General features: G+C 43.3%; 1 non-coding gene across 1 annotated transcript; it reads right to left on the bottom strand.

The window, feature by feature from the left end:
* Positions 1 to 6,955: 6,955 nt before the first annotated feature.
* Positions 6,956 to 7,030, bottom strand: Trnas-cga (transfer RNA serine (anticodon CGA)). The gene has a single exon. It is a non-coding gene; the product is annotated as a tRNA-Ser (tRNA).
* Between the last annotated feature and the right edge of the window lie 10,278 nt (positions 7,031 to 17,308).

Below are 17,308 nucleotides of genomic sequence, written 5' to 3'. Positions count from 1 at the left end.
TGCACTTCCGACAACTACTAACGGTGTACAATTGGCGTCACTCATTTACTGTCAATTTCTGAATCAGGAATCTGGCATTTAAAAATTATAATGTTCCACAAACCTTAGAGCAATATTATAGAGAGCTTCAAAATACGCTTGCCGGGGCTGCGTATATGTTTTGACGACAGATTATAGAATTCGTAAGGTATTAGCTTTCCTCATGGAAGAACATCTTGAAATTAGTATGTTACTAGCCAATAATGCAGTTTCTTAATAATTCGGATCACATGTCAGTTCGGTCAATGAATGAAATGTGTCTATAATGTAAAATCAAAATTTATTCACATGTTTTTACTGTCAACAACAACGGAAATTATGGGTTCGTCCTTAATATCAGTGGTTTACTATTATTTCTACGTTTCAAGTTATAACTGTTGCGTTCTCACCTAACAATAAAATTTAAGTTTTCTTATGCATTTTATTTAAATGTAAAGGAGTGTGTAAAGATGTTACTATATATTAATTGAGAATAGTTGTTTCAATAAATAATTTTTTCCCGTTTTCTCGCAGCAGTGCAATCGTCGTACATTTCATTGTACACTGACGTGAGGTTCAGATACATGATTTTGGCTAATTTAATGCAAATAATTATAAAATTTCACTTTCGCTATAATAGCTCCAAACTTACCTTTAATTCGCATTTCTGACACTTTGATATTTGTTACAAATTGTGCAATACAAAATATTCTGCGTTTTCAACAATCTCCGTGCACATCCTTCCAACAATATCTCCCAACTGTTCGCCATGACGTTCAAGCTGGAAATGTTGTGTAAGACTTTGACAGTCATGGCGCCAAAACAAAACTGATGCAGTTGATTCATTTATTATATTTTACAATATCGGTCATGTATCCACTGTAAAATGCCGTAGGTGACCGAAACCGGTCGTGGTAAGCAAAAATAACAATGACGGCTATGTGGTGCTGTCTTCTCATTCCAAATAATACTACAGTTGAAAACCTTCCACCACCTTGTTCCACAAGCAGGAAGACAAACTAATTTTTATGTTGCTTCATGATGTTTACTGGCCCTTAATACAATCTTTTAATCCAGTCCTTTCATAACAAACAAACTTTTAGTAAATTGACGCTCCTCCATTCGATTCAAACTTTGGAAATTTCTTTCTTTACAATATAAATTTTATCAATCATTTTCTTATGATAGCTCCCTCCATTACATTATTTGAAAATCAGTGCTGGAAATATGAACTGTTAAATTTAATAATCGGACTCTATAAAATAAGTTAAATACGCAGTGATCACATAGTGACTGGACCGTCTACATCTCTTTATTTTCTAAATCTTCTTAGTACTTCAGATGGCCCACTGCCCTAATAATTCGTAATGTAGGACTAGAGACGAGGGGGCGGGTGGAGTAACGCCCTTTCTGTAACGGCTCTTTCGTGGGATAAAACACACTTTATCGTTACGAGATTTACCAGCCTAGACATGTAGTTACCTCTGTCCAGAGACAAACCCCCACACCCACTCCAGTCTGCTCACTTTGCGTCATGCTGGTTTATCCGCTCAAAGAACAATCCGAGATCGCAGTTATGCTGCAAACACATGCTGCCTTATTGCTGTGCATTTTCCAAGTCTGGAAAGATATTTAAGAACCAAAGGGTATCCCATTTACATTATATAAGGTAGGTAATGAGATGTATCAGCTGGACGATTTTCTCCTCCAGGCAGAGGACACAGCTGTCCGTATTATTTACGAGTTAACCTGTGTCAGCCGAAAAGTTCAGAGCAAGTGGAAATGGATATTCAGTGATGATATCTGATTTTAACATCTATAACATCATTTTTTAAATGATTAACTGCTGCATAGGTCGTCTGTAGTTCCAGCAGTGAGTGTTCTGTTAATAACGCACTGTCATAACAGTTACGACGAGCTCTTCAGATATATTGCTGCAGCATGCATGTACACTCAATACGAAACCGATACATCACATGTATGTAAACAATTAATGTAACAATAATGGTCAGTATTATTTTTATGTTATGTGTACGAATAAGGTGAGAAGAAATAAAAACTTTGAGATTTGCCGATGACATTATAGTTCTGTCAGAGACAGTAAAGGACTTGGAAGAACATTTGAACGGAATGGACAGTGTCTTGAGAGGAAGATATAATATGAACATCAACAAAAGTAAATGAGGATGATGGAGTATAGTCGAATTAAATCAGATGATGGTGAGGGAATTAGGTTAGGAAATGAGACACTTAAAGTTGCATATGCCTTTTGCTACTTGGGAAGCAAAATTACTGATGATGATCCAAGTAGGGAGAATACGAAACGTAGATTGGCAATGCCAAGAAAAGCATTTCTAAAGAAGAGAATAGATTTGGGTGTCTGGAAGTCTTTTCTGGAATAATTTGTATGGAGTATAGGTATGTATGTGAGTGAAACATGGACGATAAACAATTTAGACAAAAAAAAGAATAGAAGCTTTAGATATGCGGTGCTACAGAAGAATACTAAAGATTAGATGGGTAGATCGTGTTACTAATGAGGAGGTGCTGAATAGAATTGCGAAGATGGAAAATTTGAGGTACAACCTGACTAAACGAAGGAATCGGTTGGTAGGAAACGTTTTGAGGCATCAAGGGATCACCAATTTAGTACTGGTGGGAAGCTTGGTGGGTAAAAATCGTAGAGGGATACCAAGAGATGCATACACCCATTACTGGCAATACGAGGTTGGCAATCGTAAATTTTACAATGGTTAAGTAATCTAAGGTAAGACTAGATTCACTGAGCATTTATTAACTAAGAATGGACAGGTTACATAGCAATCCGCTTTTCCTGAGGATCTTAAGTCTTTTTGTTCTTACTGGATTGCTTACTTGTTTCTTAGACGATCTGATGACGCTCCAAAAGGGAGAAACGCGTTATTGAAGTTAAATATATTTGCAACGCCGACTGTTTTTCAATTTCAAATAATCCAAAACTGTTGGTATATGAGCCTGCGCGAATGGAATGAATTTAATTTTACATGCCACAGATAAATTAAATATTGCGTTGGGTGACAAAATGAAACTAGAAAGCAAAATGTTTAATGGCTGAAGCGGAAATGACCCCTGTTAAAGAACAAGAGAACTGCCCATCACAGAAAATGCCGGAAACCGTGATTTCGGTGCATCAATCAGTTGTTGTCAAACGTCTGCACATGCGAATATCAAGCATGCTTTCTCCCAAATACTTCGCCATGTCATTAGGTTTGAGTGAGTTAGAGGAGCGAACGTGTTTAGTGACCAGTTGAATAGAACACGAAACGATGCTCACGATAAAACTGCACTTGGTCATTGTCGAGTGTTATGTGAAGCACAATTTGTGAAAAATGTATGCAGAGCTGTTTACGCACCAGTTTAAGACTGGAAGTGTTTTAGCAGAAACTTCAAAAAACTATGCAATGCAAAAGGTAGACGCAAAGTAGAGCGAAACAGGCGCCGTAGAGCATAAAAACCGTTAACTTTCGGAAAAGAATCCGAACACCTGGAAAAATTGATCGAGTGAAGGAAAGAATGGAATAGAGTAAGACGAAATCTCAAGGCCACGATATTTTTAATTTTGCCCACCCGTTTTAACAAGGTGGCAACGGCCTTGCCACAGTGGATACACCGGTTCCCGTGAGACCACCGAAGTTAAGCGCTGTCGGGTGTGATCGGCACTTGGATGGGTGACCATCCAGGCCGCCATGCGCTGTTGCTGTTTTTCGGGGTGCACTCAGCCTCGTGATGCCAATTGAGGAGCTACTCGACCGAATAGTAGCGACTTCTGTCAAGAATACCATCTTATGACCGGGAGAGCACTGTGCTGACCACACGCCCCCCTCCACCCTTCTATCCGCATCCTCCACCGAGGACGACACGGCGGTCGAATGGTCCCCGTAGGCCACTCGTGGCCTGAAGACAGAGTGAGTGTTTAACAAGGTCTTGACTAGCCTTTTGTTTCAGAAGGGAGACGTAAGTTCAGCTGCGTTTCGTGTCTCAGTCGCAGCAGCAGATCAACTTTCTCAACAGCATATACACTGTCAAGTAACATTTATTTTACTACATTTCAGAACCCCGAATAACCACGTTTTGCTACTCGGACCATTGCGAGACTTGCAGTAACATAGTCTGTGAGGTTCTGGAAGGCAACAAAACGGATGTGGAGCCATGCCGACGCCAATGCATGGCCACCTGCGCTAAGCCCCTCGGTTGAGAATCAAGGCCGATCGAATTGTTCCACAGATTCCCAGATGGGTTTAAAGCTGGGGAGTTTGGTGGCCAAGGGAGTACGATAAACTCATCCTCGTGCTCTTAGAACCATGCACGTGCACTCTGAGGTTTGTGACAAGTTGCAGTGTCCTGCTGGTAGATGCCATCGATACACAGGGGGAAAAAAACAGATTGTTATGTGGAGATGAAATTAGTTCCTAAGGATAGATGCCTACTTGTATTGATCCATTGAAATGTAGTGTGAGGAGGGCTATGCGAGAGGCGTTCAATGAATTCGAAAGTAAAGTTCTGTGTACTGACTTGGCAGAAAATCCTAAGAAATGTTGGTCTTATGTCAAAGCGGTAGGTGGATCAAAACAAAATGTCCAGACACTCTGACCAAAATGCTACTGAAACAGAGGATGACAGACTAAAGGCCGGAATACTAAATGTCTTACTCCAAAGCTTTTTCACAGAGGAAGACTGCACGGTAGTTGCTTCTCTAGATTGTCGCACAGATGACAAAATGGTATATATCGAAATAGATGAGGGAGGGATAGAAAAGCAATTAAAAACGCCCAAAAGAGGAAAGGCCGCTGGACCTGATGGGATACCAGTTCGATTTTACACAGAGTACGCGAAGGAACTTTCCCCGCTTCTTGCAGCGGTGTACCGTAGGTCTCTAGAAGAGCGTAGCGTTCCAAAGGATTGGAAAAGGGCACAGGTCATCCCCGTTTTCAAGAAGGGACGTCGAACAGATGTGCAGAACTATAGACCTATATCTCTAACGTCGATCAGTTGTAGAATTTCGGAACACGTATTATGTTCGAGTATAATGACTTTTCTGGAGACTAGAAATCTACTCTGTAGGAATCAGCATGGGTTTCGAAAAAGACGATCGTGTGAAACCCAGCTCGCGCCTTCGTCCACGAGACTCAGAGGGCCATAGACACGGTTTCCCAGGTAGATGCCGTGTTTCTTGACTTCCGGGTGGCGTTTGATGCAGTTCCCCACAGTCGTTTAATGAACAAAGTAAGAGCATATGGATTATCAGACCAATTGTGTGATTGAATTGAAGAGTTCCTAGATAAAATATGCAGCATGGCATTCTCAATGGAGAGAGGTCTTCCGAAGTAAGAGTGATTTCAGGTGTGGCGCAGGGGAGTGTCGTAGGACCGTTGCTATTCACAATATACATAAATGACCTTGTGGATAACATCGGAAGTTCACTGAGGCTTTTTGCGGATGATGCGGTGGTATATCGAGAGGTTGTAACAATGGAAAATTGTACTGAAATATGCAGGAGGATATGCAACGAATTGACGCGTGGGGGAGGGAATGGCAATTGAATCTCAATGTAGACAAGTGTAATGTGCTGCGAATACATAGAAAGAAAGATCCTTTATCATTTAGCTACAATATAGCAGGTCAGCAACTGGAAGCAGTTAATTCCATAAATTATCTGGGAGTAGGCATTAGGAGTGATTTAAAATGGAATGATCATATAAAGTTGATCGTCGGTAAAGCAGATGCCAGACTGAGATTCATTGGAAGAATCCTAAGGAAATGCAATCCGAAAACGAAGGAAGTAGGTTACAATACACTTGTTCGCCCACTGCTTGTATATTGCTCACCAGTGTGGGATACGTACCAGATAGGGTTGATAGAAGAGATAGAGAAGATCCAACGGAGAGCAGCGCGCTTCGTTACTGGATCATTTAGTAATCGCGAAAGCGTTACGGAGATGATAGGTAAACTCCAGTGGAAGACTCTGCAGGAGAGACGCTCAGTAGCTCGGTACGGGCTTTTGTTGAAGTTTCGAGAACATACCTTCACCGAGGAGTCAAGCAGTATATTGCTCCCTCCTACGTATATCTCGCGAAGAGACCATGAGGATAATATCAGAGAGATTAGAGCCCACACAGAGGCATACCGACAATCTTTCTTTCCACGAACAATACGAGACTGGAATAGAAGGGAGAACCGATAAAGGTACTCAAGGTACCCTCCGCCACACACCGTCAGATGGCTTGCGGAGTATGGATGTAGATGCAGATGTAGATTCTGCTTTCCAGAATGACGAGATCACTCAGGGAATGCCACAAAACTTTCCCCAGACCATAAAGCTCCCTCTTCCGGCCTTGTCCTTTCCTAAAATTGTCGCAGGGTGTTTGCTTTCAGACGTTTCACGCCGTAAACGCCAACGGACATCACTCATCTGAAAAGGACCACTGTCACCATTCAGCGGACATCCAGTTGGGGTACTGGCGCGCAAAGTCCGGCATTATTCGCCGATGAACAGCAGACAGCATGATTACATGAACCAGGCTCCCGCTACCGATACATATATGTAGCAAATTCGCTGAAGAGTCGTCGAGGAGACACAGTTGGTAGCCCTTGGTTCACCAGGGCGGTCAATTGCTCAACAGCTGCACATCTGTTCTCCCATACGCATTTCCACAGCCGTCATCCACACCTGTCACCTATGGCTCATTGTGCACCGCTGTTGCCATGTCACCGATTTTGACTAGCGCCATTTTGCCAACCACGGTGTACTTTAACGGCGTCACCGCGCGAACAGTTTACAAACTTAGCCCTTTCGGAAATACCTCCGCTCCTTGCGCGAAAGCCAATGATTTCAGATTGAGATTTTCACTCTGCAGCGGAGTGTGCGGTGATATGAAACTTCCTGGCAGATTAAAATTGTGTGCCGGACCGAGACTCGAACTCGGGACCTTTGCCTTTCGAGGGCAAGTGCTCTACCAACTGAGCTACCCAAGCACGACTCACGCCCCGTCCTCACAGCTTTACTTCCGCCAGTACCTCGTCTCCCACCTTCCAAACTTTTACAGAAGCTCTCCTGCGAACCATACACAACTATCACTCCTACTTGAAAGGATATTGCGGAGACATGGCTTAGCCACAGCCTGGGGGATGTTTCCAGAATGAGATTTTCACTCTGCAGCGGAGTGTCTGCTGATACGAAACTTCCTGGCAGATTAAAACTGTGTGCCGGACCGAGACTCGAACTCGGGACCTGCGCCTTTCGCGGGCAAGTACTCTACCAACTGAGGTCCCGAGTTCGAGTCTCGGTCCGGCACACAGTTTTAATCTGCCAGGAAGTTTCACCCAATGATTTATTCCAACAGCCATCGCAGAGTCTTACAACGATGCAGAGTGTGGCCAGTGTTGTTTGTGGCTTCATGAATCCACATCCGATACTACAGTTCAGAAAAGATTCAGGACCAAATATCGCAAGTCACTACTTCAAAGACAAACTGTTATTAATTGGTGTAACTGGCTATGTATCACATAGGACGCTGGGTTAGATTCGGTCAGCAGGCCGTGCATTATGAACAGGTGCTCGATCGTGTTGAAAGATGCAGTCGCCATCCCTGAATTGCTCTGCAACAGTGGGAAGAAAGAAGGGGCTTAAAACATCAATGTAGGCCTGTCTTGTGATAGTGCCATGCAAAACAACAACGGGTGCAAGCCCCTTCCATGAAAAACACGACCACACCATAACACCACCGCCTCTGAATTTTACTGCTGGCGCTACACATGCTGGGAAATGACGTTCACCGGGCATTCGCATACCCACTCCCTGCCATCGTTTCGCCATATTGTGTACCGTGATTCGTCACTCCACACAACGTTTTTCCACTGTTCAATCGTCCAATGTTTACGCTCCTTACACCAACCGAGGCGTCGTTTGGCATTTACCGGCGTGATGTATGACTTATGAGCAGCCGCTCGACCACGTAATCCAAGTTTTCTCTCCTCCCGCCTAACTGTCATAGCACTTGCAGCGGATTCAGATGTAGGTTGGAATTACTGTGTGATGGTGTGGATAGATGTCTGCCTATTACACATTACCACCCTCTTCAAGTGTCGGCGGTCTCTGTCAGGCACAGACGAGGTCAGCCTGTACGCTTTTGTGCTGTACGTGTACCTTGAAGTTTCCTCTTCACTACCACATCGGAAACAGTGGACCTAACAGCTGAACAATTTTGGCATCTTACATTCGTAAGCACGCTAAATCAACGATGCTTTCGAACTTAGAACTAAATATGCCTTGTATTGCAGTCTGGAGGGTATACGGAAACGCCTCTTATTCAGTCCCTATGCAATGGAACTGTTTCAAACCTTAAAAGAATGTGACAAAGAGAAACGAGCTGAGTTTTATGTAAAAATGTTTAGCAAAATGCTAACTGAAGCAGTTTTTCTAAATGAAATTGTGTTCAGCGATGTAGCCACCTTGCGGCAAAGTGAATCGGCATAATGCTTGGATATGGGGTGAGTAGAAGCCACGTCACATCATGGGCTAGAAGGGAACTGATTACAGATGGGACGTTTGTTGCCATACAAAAAGTATCTGCATTGCACATATGTAAATAAAACTTTATAATATGCTGCATTCAGTGCCTTATCAAACATTCTGTAGGTTATTTACCTTTTTCACAACTATCTAATTTATAAACACCATCTATTTTTAGTTTATCGACTAGCGTAGTCGTACGAAATAGGACCATGAACCTCCCTTTATTTGTTCTTAGTGGATTGTTTTCTTGTTTTTATACACAATCTGATGATGTCCCAAAACAACAAATGCGTTATTGTAATTAAATCACTTCACAACCCACACTGTTTTTCAATTTGAAATACACTACTGGCCATTAAAATTGCTACACCAAGAAGAAATGCATATGATTAACGGGTATTCATTGGACAAATATATTATACTAGAACTAACATGTGATTATATTTTCACGCAGTTTGGGTGCATAGACCCTGAGAAATCAGTACCTAGAACAACCACCTCTGGCCGTAATAACGGCCTTGATACTCTTTGGCATTGAGTCAAACAGAGCTTGGATGGCGTGTACAGGTACAGCTGACCGTACAGCTTCAACACGATACCACAGTTCATCGAGAGTAGTGACTGGCGTGCTGCGAAGAGCCAGTTGCTCGGCCACCATTGACCAGACGTTTTCAATTGGTGAAAGGCCTGGAGAATGTGCTGGTCAGGGCAGCAGTCGAACATTTTCTGTATCCAGAAAGGCCCCTACAGGACCTGCAACATGCGGTCGTGCATTATCCTGCTGAAATGTAGGGTTTCGCAGGGATCGAATGAAGGGTAGAGCCACGGGTCGTAACACATCTGAAATGTAACGTCCACTGTTCAAAGTGCCGTCAATGCGAACAAGAGGTGACCGAGACGTGTTACCAATGGCACCCCATACCATCACGCCGGGTGATACGCCAGTATGGCGATAACGAATACACGCTTTCAATGTGCGTTCACCGCGATGTCGCCAACCACGGATGTGACCATCAAGATGCTGTAAACAGAACCTGGATTCATCCGAAAAAATGACGTCTTGCCATTCGTGCACCTAGGTTCGTCGTTGAGTACACCATCGCAGGCGCTCCTGTCTGTGATGCAGCGTCAAGGGTAACCGCAGTCATGGTCTCCGTGCTGATAGTCCATGCTGCTGCAAACGTCGTCGAACTGTTCGTGAAGATGGTTGTTGTCTTGCAAACGCCCCCAACTGTTGACTCAGGGATCGAGACGTGGCTGCACGATCCGTTACAGCCAAGCGGATAAGATGCCTGTCATCTCGACTGCTAGTGCTACGCGGCCGTTGGGATCCAGCACGGCGTTCCGTATTACCCTCCTGAACCCACCGATTCCATATTCTGCTAACAGTCATTGCATCTCGACCAACGCGAGCAGCAATGTCGCGATACGATAAACCGCAATCGCGATTGGTTACAATCCGACCTTTATGGAAGTCGGAAACGTGATGGTACGCATTTCTGCTCCTTACACGAGGCATCACAACAACGTTTCACCAGGCAACGCCGGTCAACTGCTGTTTGTGTATGAAAAACCTTCCTCATGTCAGTACGTTGTAGGTGTCGCCACCGGCGCCGGTTCGTCGTTGAGTACACCATCGCAGGCGCTCCTGTCTGTGATGCAGCGTCAAGGGTAACCGCAGCCATGGTCTCCGTGCTGATAGTCCATGCTGCTGCAAACGTCGTCGAACTGTTCGTGAAGATGGTTGTTGTCTTGCAAACGCCCCCAACTGTTGACTCAGGGATCGAGACGTGGCTGCACGATCCGTTACAGCCAAGCGGATAAGATGCCTGTCATCTCGACTGCTAGTGCTACGCGGCCGTTGGGATCCAGCACGGCGTTCCGTATTACCCTCCTGAACCCACCGATTCCATATTCTGCTAACAGTCATTGTATCTCGACCAACGCGAGCAGCAATGTCGCGATACGATAAACCGCAATCGCGATTGGTTACAATCCGACCTTTATCAAAGTCGGAAACGTGATGGTACGCATTTCTGCTCCTTACACGAGGCATCACAACAACGTTTCACCAGGCAACGCCGGTCAACTGCTGTTTGTGTATGAAAAACTTTCCTCATGTCAGTACGTTGTAGGTGTCGCCACCGGCGCCAACCTTGCGTGAATGCTCTGAAAAGCTAATCATTTGCATATCATAGCATCTTCTTCCTGTCGGTTAAATTTCACCTCTGTAGCACGTCATCTTCGTGGTGTAGCAGTTTTAATGGCCAGTAGTGTATTTGTGTCACTATCCAGAGTCACCAGTTAACTTGCAACAGGGGCTCAGTTAACCGGTAATATAGCAAGCAGTGGCACAGTATGTACTATGCTAATAAACGAACTGTTACTGTGAAAGCCAACACAGAACCATCCGCCAAAATTCACGTAACCAAACGCAACTTCGTATTTCGCAAACACGCATTACAGTTTAATTTCGCACCAATTACACATTCTCCTCGGAAGTGGCGTGTCTTGGGAATTTCAAAATTTATACGCACGAGCTTCTGTAGGCCTGTACCGAAAGGAAGAAATGTGAGTTGCGGTGCTGTGTATGCGATACCGTCTGCGGGGCAGCCGATGCGCGCACACAACACGCCGAGTTTCAAACATTTGCGGAGGGCGCGGCGCCGTCGTTGGAATCCACGAACTTCCCACCGCCCAGTTTATTCAGAATTTGACGTGAAGCGCGCGTGTTTACGCTACACGGCTGCTTTATATACGCGAACTGAGCGGCCGGATTAAACATTAATTCTCGCCAAACAAGTCCTTGCAAATTTTCAAGTTTGTCATAATGGGGAGACACAGAAGCTCCCTGCTTAGCACTGTGCCGCGCTGCTGTCTATATTCAGTTTGGATTTACTCTTAATTTATTCAGCGACTCTCTTTGTGAATGTCTCTTCAATAAATAATGCTGGGCATCGATCACCTGCTTTGGGTCATTTATGGAACATCGATAGAGCATAAAAGAAAGCGTACACTTCATAATCCAGCTTTTGATGTGAACCTTCTCCGAGTGATAGAAAAAGGTGTTGTGGATTCTGGGTGGTTTTTGTAGACGGACTTTCTCTTCTTTCCAACTAATTTACTCGTTACAATTAGTGCAATACTGCAACCCTCTCTTTCCACTTGTTAAAAACTCCAACAGCAGCTCCAATCAGTACAAACTGTTTACCACAGTTTTCAAAATAAATGTTGCATTTTACCTTACAGTCAATACTTTATATAATAGTAAAGCCGCGTGGGGTAGCCGTCCGGTCTCAGGCATCTTGTCACGGTTCGCGCGACTACACGCGTCGGAGGTTCGAGTCCTCCCTCGGCCATGGGTGTGTACGTCATCCTTAGCGTAAGTTAGTTTAATTTAGATTAAGTAGTGTGTAAACCTAATGACCGATGACCTCAGAGGTTTGGTCCCATAGTCCTTACCCCAAATTTCCAGTTTTCCAATTTTTATAACAGTGAACAGAACTAATTTTGTTCCACCGGGAACAGTCGTAAGGAAACAAAAAAAAAAAAGGAAAATAAACACATTTCCACTCGATAAATACAAAAAAACACGAAAGTCACCACTGCAAATATTAGAGTTTCTTCTCACTGTCAGCTTGCATAACACATTGTTTATGATCCAATTGGCCCTCCTCGTAAGTGCAGACACTTTTGAATACTCTTTTCCAGGCTGGTTGATGAGCATGTGGGATATTGTCCCAGTGCTCCAAAGCGGTTTCTATAATGCCCTTTAAGGTCTCTGGTGGACCAGGACGATTTAGCATGGCCTAAGAATTCTCTATGCACCTGAGATATGGAGAATATGAAGGCCGTTCCGTTCGGCTTATTCTGTGCTTTTCTAGGAAGGTGTTCACAAGTTTGTGACGACGGGGGCGTTCACTGTCGTCGATCAGCATGAATCTCGCTCAAATATATGTTAGAATTTAATTTTCCCCGAGACATTTAAATCTCACCTTTATCTACGATAATGATGGAAGCTGAAGAAAGGAATTAAAATTTGTGCTACAGCCGGAAATCGATCCCTGGTCTCCTTACTTATTAGGCGGAAACGTTGACCATTACACCACCGTGGCCGAGCAGTTCTAGGCGCTACAGTCTGGAATCGCGCGACCGTTAAGGTCGCAGGTTCGAATCCTGCCTCGGGCGTAGATGTGTGTGATGTCCTTAGGTTGGTTAGGTTTAAGTAGTTCTGAGTTCTAGGGGACGGATGACCGTGTAAGTTAAGTCCCATAGTGCTCAGAGCCATTTGAACCATTACACCACCGCAGCGCTATTGTCAACGTTACAGCACGGACTACCAATGTCGATTGCCCGCCCCAACACAAACTTCAATTCATATCTTCAGCTTATTTTCCCCCTGCAGTGGTGTAATGGTCAACATTTCTGCCTAGTAAGCAAGGAGACCCGGTTGTAGACCCGGCCCTTGCACAAATTTTAATTCATTTCTTTAGCTCATTCTAATATGTACACCAAATGGAGCCACAGTGAGTGCAAAGACGTCGTTCCGCTACTTCAGATCACTCATCCTCTCATGTATTGATACAAGAGGTGTCCTGTGCTATACATGATTCCACCCAAAAACATGATTGAACCGCCTTGATGACAGTGGAAGTCTACAATACAGTTTGGTGTGTATGTTGTCCTTGCCTACAATACGTATCTCACAACGGTCAGTGTGAATACTGTTACGGGTCTTATCGGAAAACAGCGTTGTGTCCCCTACTGCTGCCTAGCTGACATTGAGTGATTTCGAGTCCATGCGACATAAGTCTCTCTCTGAACCCGATTTAGAGCATGAAGCTTGGGAGGTCTTCTGGCACGTAGCCCCTGGTCATGGAGACTATTTCGTATTGTTTGTGTCGACACCTGCGATCCTGTAGCTGCTTAGAACCGTCGCCGTAGACATATGTCATTGTACTGAGGGTTCCTGCTTGTGGTACACGCAGATATCGGTCCTGCACACCTGTTGTTTTTCTTCCGAGCCATGTCCTCAACTGAACCTGGCGCTAGAAACGTGTTCCAGATTCTAGAGACTTCGCTTCGACTCCCCACGACATTCGATGCGACGTCCACCAGTCTCAGTCCCTGCTCCATCGTACTTCGTTGCTGTCCGATCCACCCTGAAGCAACACAACTCACGTAGTAACACACACAACACAGGTACTGCAGTATTTACAGCTGACATGGTTGTCAAAGACTGCACCTACTGCCACCTTTCAGTAGAAATAGGGACCATTTCCGCTAGAATCACATTACAACCTGTGAGGGGTCCACTTGTACGTGGAGCTCGATTTGTAATATAATTAATGAAAAAGACCTGAAACTGTTGTCATACGTAGAAGAGATTGTGTCTTTGACGCCACTGAACCAAAGATGTTGTCTGAGAGGCAGAATCGATTGTAAGTAGGAGCGCGCGGAAGATGTAAGGCTTAAAGCTAGTGGCTAGCTGTGAGTGTTTAGTTGTTGGTCTATGGACGCAGCGTAATACAGTTTTTACAAAAGGAAGTGATGAATGATATTGTTTGTGCTCACACAGAGCTAGTAAATGTTAGGTCGTAGTTAGTTCTATAAAAATGTCAGTGTGTATTATTAATTTGTGAAGCTATAAGATTTTTAAGAATTAAGGTGATACTAATCGTTAACAAATATTGACCATTGTCCGTGACAGTTATAAAAGAGTAATTAATTTATACAGTAACTCAAAGGGAAAGCAACTGGAACCAATTTGTGAGGTAATGAAATTATGTGTATTTAGTTTTAAGTATGCAGCAATGCGGTGTGTCGATTTAGCTGAATTTTACAAAACTGACACTTGAATGTAGGAATCAAGTATTTTCCATCAGATTTGATGGATAGGCTGACTAGGTATACCCGATTTGTAATATTTTGTGTGTTTTGTAATCCTGATACAGAGAAGTTGAATTTTGAATTCTATTTTGTCAATCGATATCAGATTTTTTCTCATGTAACAATCCAAGCGTTTTTAATTACAGTGCTAAGTGAGAATTGTAGAGAAATTGAGAAGTTCATTGATTTTGAAGTTAATGTAAAATGTTTCATATCAGATTTTGTGAAAGTGAAACTTTATTTTGAATACAATTATGAAACTGAAGAATTAGGTCTTAGCATATACCCTTAGAAGTGCCTCATCCTCTTCCATTTCTTGTTTATTTAAATCCAATGCATTTTTTTCTAAAAGACAGTCAGAAAAATATTAATTTGCCAGAATGAGAAAAGTATTAATGTTCGTAACAGTTTCAATGCGGGTAGCATTGACAGCCCTGAGCCAATATCCAGTATTTTCACTGAACTTTTGCAAGGTTTTTCATTTATCAGCCAGTTTACTGATATTATTTGTATCAAGGCATTTTGCTGCCGGCATTGCACTTCGCTGTGCCAAAATTGAATATTTTATATGCCTACTGTGGAGAGAACAGAATACCAGGAGTACGTCCGTTGCGACTTTCGAGCTAATAAAACTTTATTTCTTTGTTTATTTGCGAAAGGAATTTTGTCAGTTTGCAGTACAAGGTCATAGGACTCGGTGCCCACGTTAATGGGTAAATTTCAGAGGCATTGATTTCATTATGGGCACTGCGTATTGATTTTCCAAATTGAGTTGTTTAACTTTTTTGGATTCCAGTAAAACTGATTAAGCATACAATTTACTCAACAACACATCACATAGTAAAATGGTTCAAATGGCTCTGAGCACTATGGGACTCAACTGCTGAGGTCATTAGTCCCCTAGAACTTAGAACTAGTTAAACCTAACTAACCTAAGGACATCACAAACATCCATGCCCGAGGCAGGATTCGAACCTGCGACCGTAGCGGTCTCGCGGTTCCAGACTGCAGCGCCTTTAACCGCACGGCTACTTCGGCCGGCACATCACATAGTAAATTTGCATAACACAAGCAGTACGCATTTCATATTCATTGGAGAACAAAACTTAAATTTTATAAAAAACACATGAACTTTTTATTTTGACCACTGTGTTAGTGCTTAGCTTTATTGCTGTTTGTATTCAGCATGCTGTCAGGGGCGAAGTAGGGTCGTGTATTGGTGCATCTTGGGAAAAATAGCCGAAGAAGTTCCACAATGTTGAGGAAATGATACCATAATATCATATCGAGTGATTAGTGAAAGCGATGAGAGATAAAAATTGCGATGCTCTCACTCGGAAATGAACCAGGTTCCCGAACGGAAGTCGAAAGACTTGGCCTTGGCTTGTTTGAACCTGGACTTCGAGACGTACGAATGAACTTGTCTATAAATTAAAGTGTCGCAAGAATAATTCAGAATATATTATATTATTAATGGAATCATTTACCATGATTCCAGTGAACGAAGCTACCTCATGTATAGCTGATATTTTTCCAGGAGATATTGTGAGTTATTCAGAACTATCTCAACACGTCCTATTTTCAATACAGAAATGATTTTTATGAACAGACTGACAGGGTGGCTATGGGCAGTCCTCTTAGTCCACATATAGTCAATGTTTTTATGGAGAACTTTGAACAACAGGCTTTGCAGACTGACAGAAAAAGACTAGCCGGTTGGTACCTATATGTCTATGACACTTTCGTAGTATGGACACACGGTCTAGAGCAGTTGGATGCCTTCCGGGCACATCTCAACAGTATCAGTCCGAAAATACAGTTTACTACAGAGTCGGAGAATAACGGCCACCTGAATCTCTTCAATGTATCTATCATCAAGTCAGGGGACGAAACGTTGGGCCATGGAGTATACAGAAAAACCACGCATACTGACCGTTACCTGCATAAAGATTCTAACCACCACCCCAGACAGAAAAGACGGGTGATTTAAACGTTGGTAGATAGGACGCACAAAATTTGTGAACCGACTTACTTAAAAAGTGAGCTTGAACATCTACTGTCGACATTGAAGAAGAATGGTTATTCTAACGAGGAGATAGGTAACACGCTTTCCCCTAGGGAGAGAATCAGGATCGATGTGACACGACGGCCGCCCGAAGGGAAAGTTTTCCTTCGGCTCTTTAGTACAATTACAGAGCGCATTGGGAAAGTGTTGTGCAAGTACGTTCACGGGAGTGTACAGTTGCAAGAAGACCAGGCTCCGGACGGTATCAGGACACTACGGAGAGGGACGACCATCTGTTCAGCTTATGGCTCTGGCGCATCGTACTGCTTCTGCAGCTGCAGTTGGCACCACAGTGACCCAAAGAACTAGACTTGGCCACTGTTTCTATGTTTCGATACAGTGTATCGATACGTGGAACTGTTTCAGTGTTTCGGAACGGCTGTGGTTCACTGTTTCGAAACAGTGGTGTTTCATTCCGCCCCTGTCTCGGATAACCGGACCAGATTCGATCTCGAGCCAGACACAGAAACTGTATCGTTATTTCAAAATAAGGCTGTTTCAGTCCACCTGTGCTTGGAACGGACTAATTGTATTAGAAACAGTGATGTTTCATTCCGCTCTGTGTCGGACGAGATTCGGGCTCGGCACAGGTACTGAAACAAAACATAACACTTTATGAAACACTTTCAAGAGTGTCGAAATCTTTTTGACAAGCAATAGAATGAAGCTTAAGATATCCGAAAATAAAGCTTCGTTTCTAGCTGACTGTCCTGTTACAACATCTGCTTTATAAACACTAACCAAACAATAAAACAACGCATACTATTCACATTCAAAATAATAAA

Source organism: Schistocerca nitens, chromosome 2, assembly GCF_023898315.1.
Source record: "Schistocerca nitens isolate TAMUIC-IGC-003100 chromosome 2, iqSchNite1.1, whole genome shotgun sequence".
NCBI classification, from domain to species: domain Eukaryota; kingdom Metazoa; phylum Arthropoda; class Insecta; order Orthoptera; family Acrididae; genus Schistocerca; species Schistocerca nitens.
Note: the sequence above shows the minus strand (reverse complement) of the source record. Positions and strands in the feature narration are given on the sequence as shown.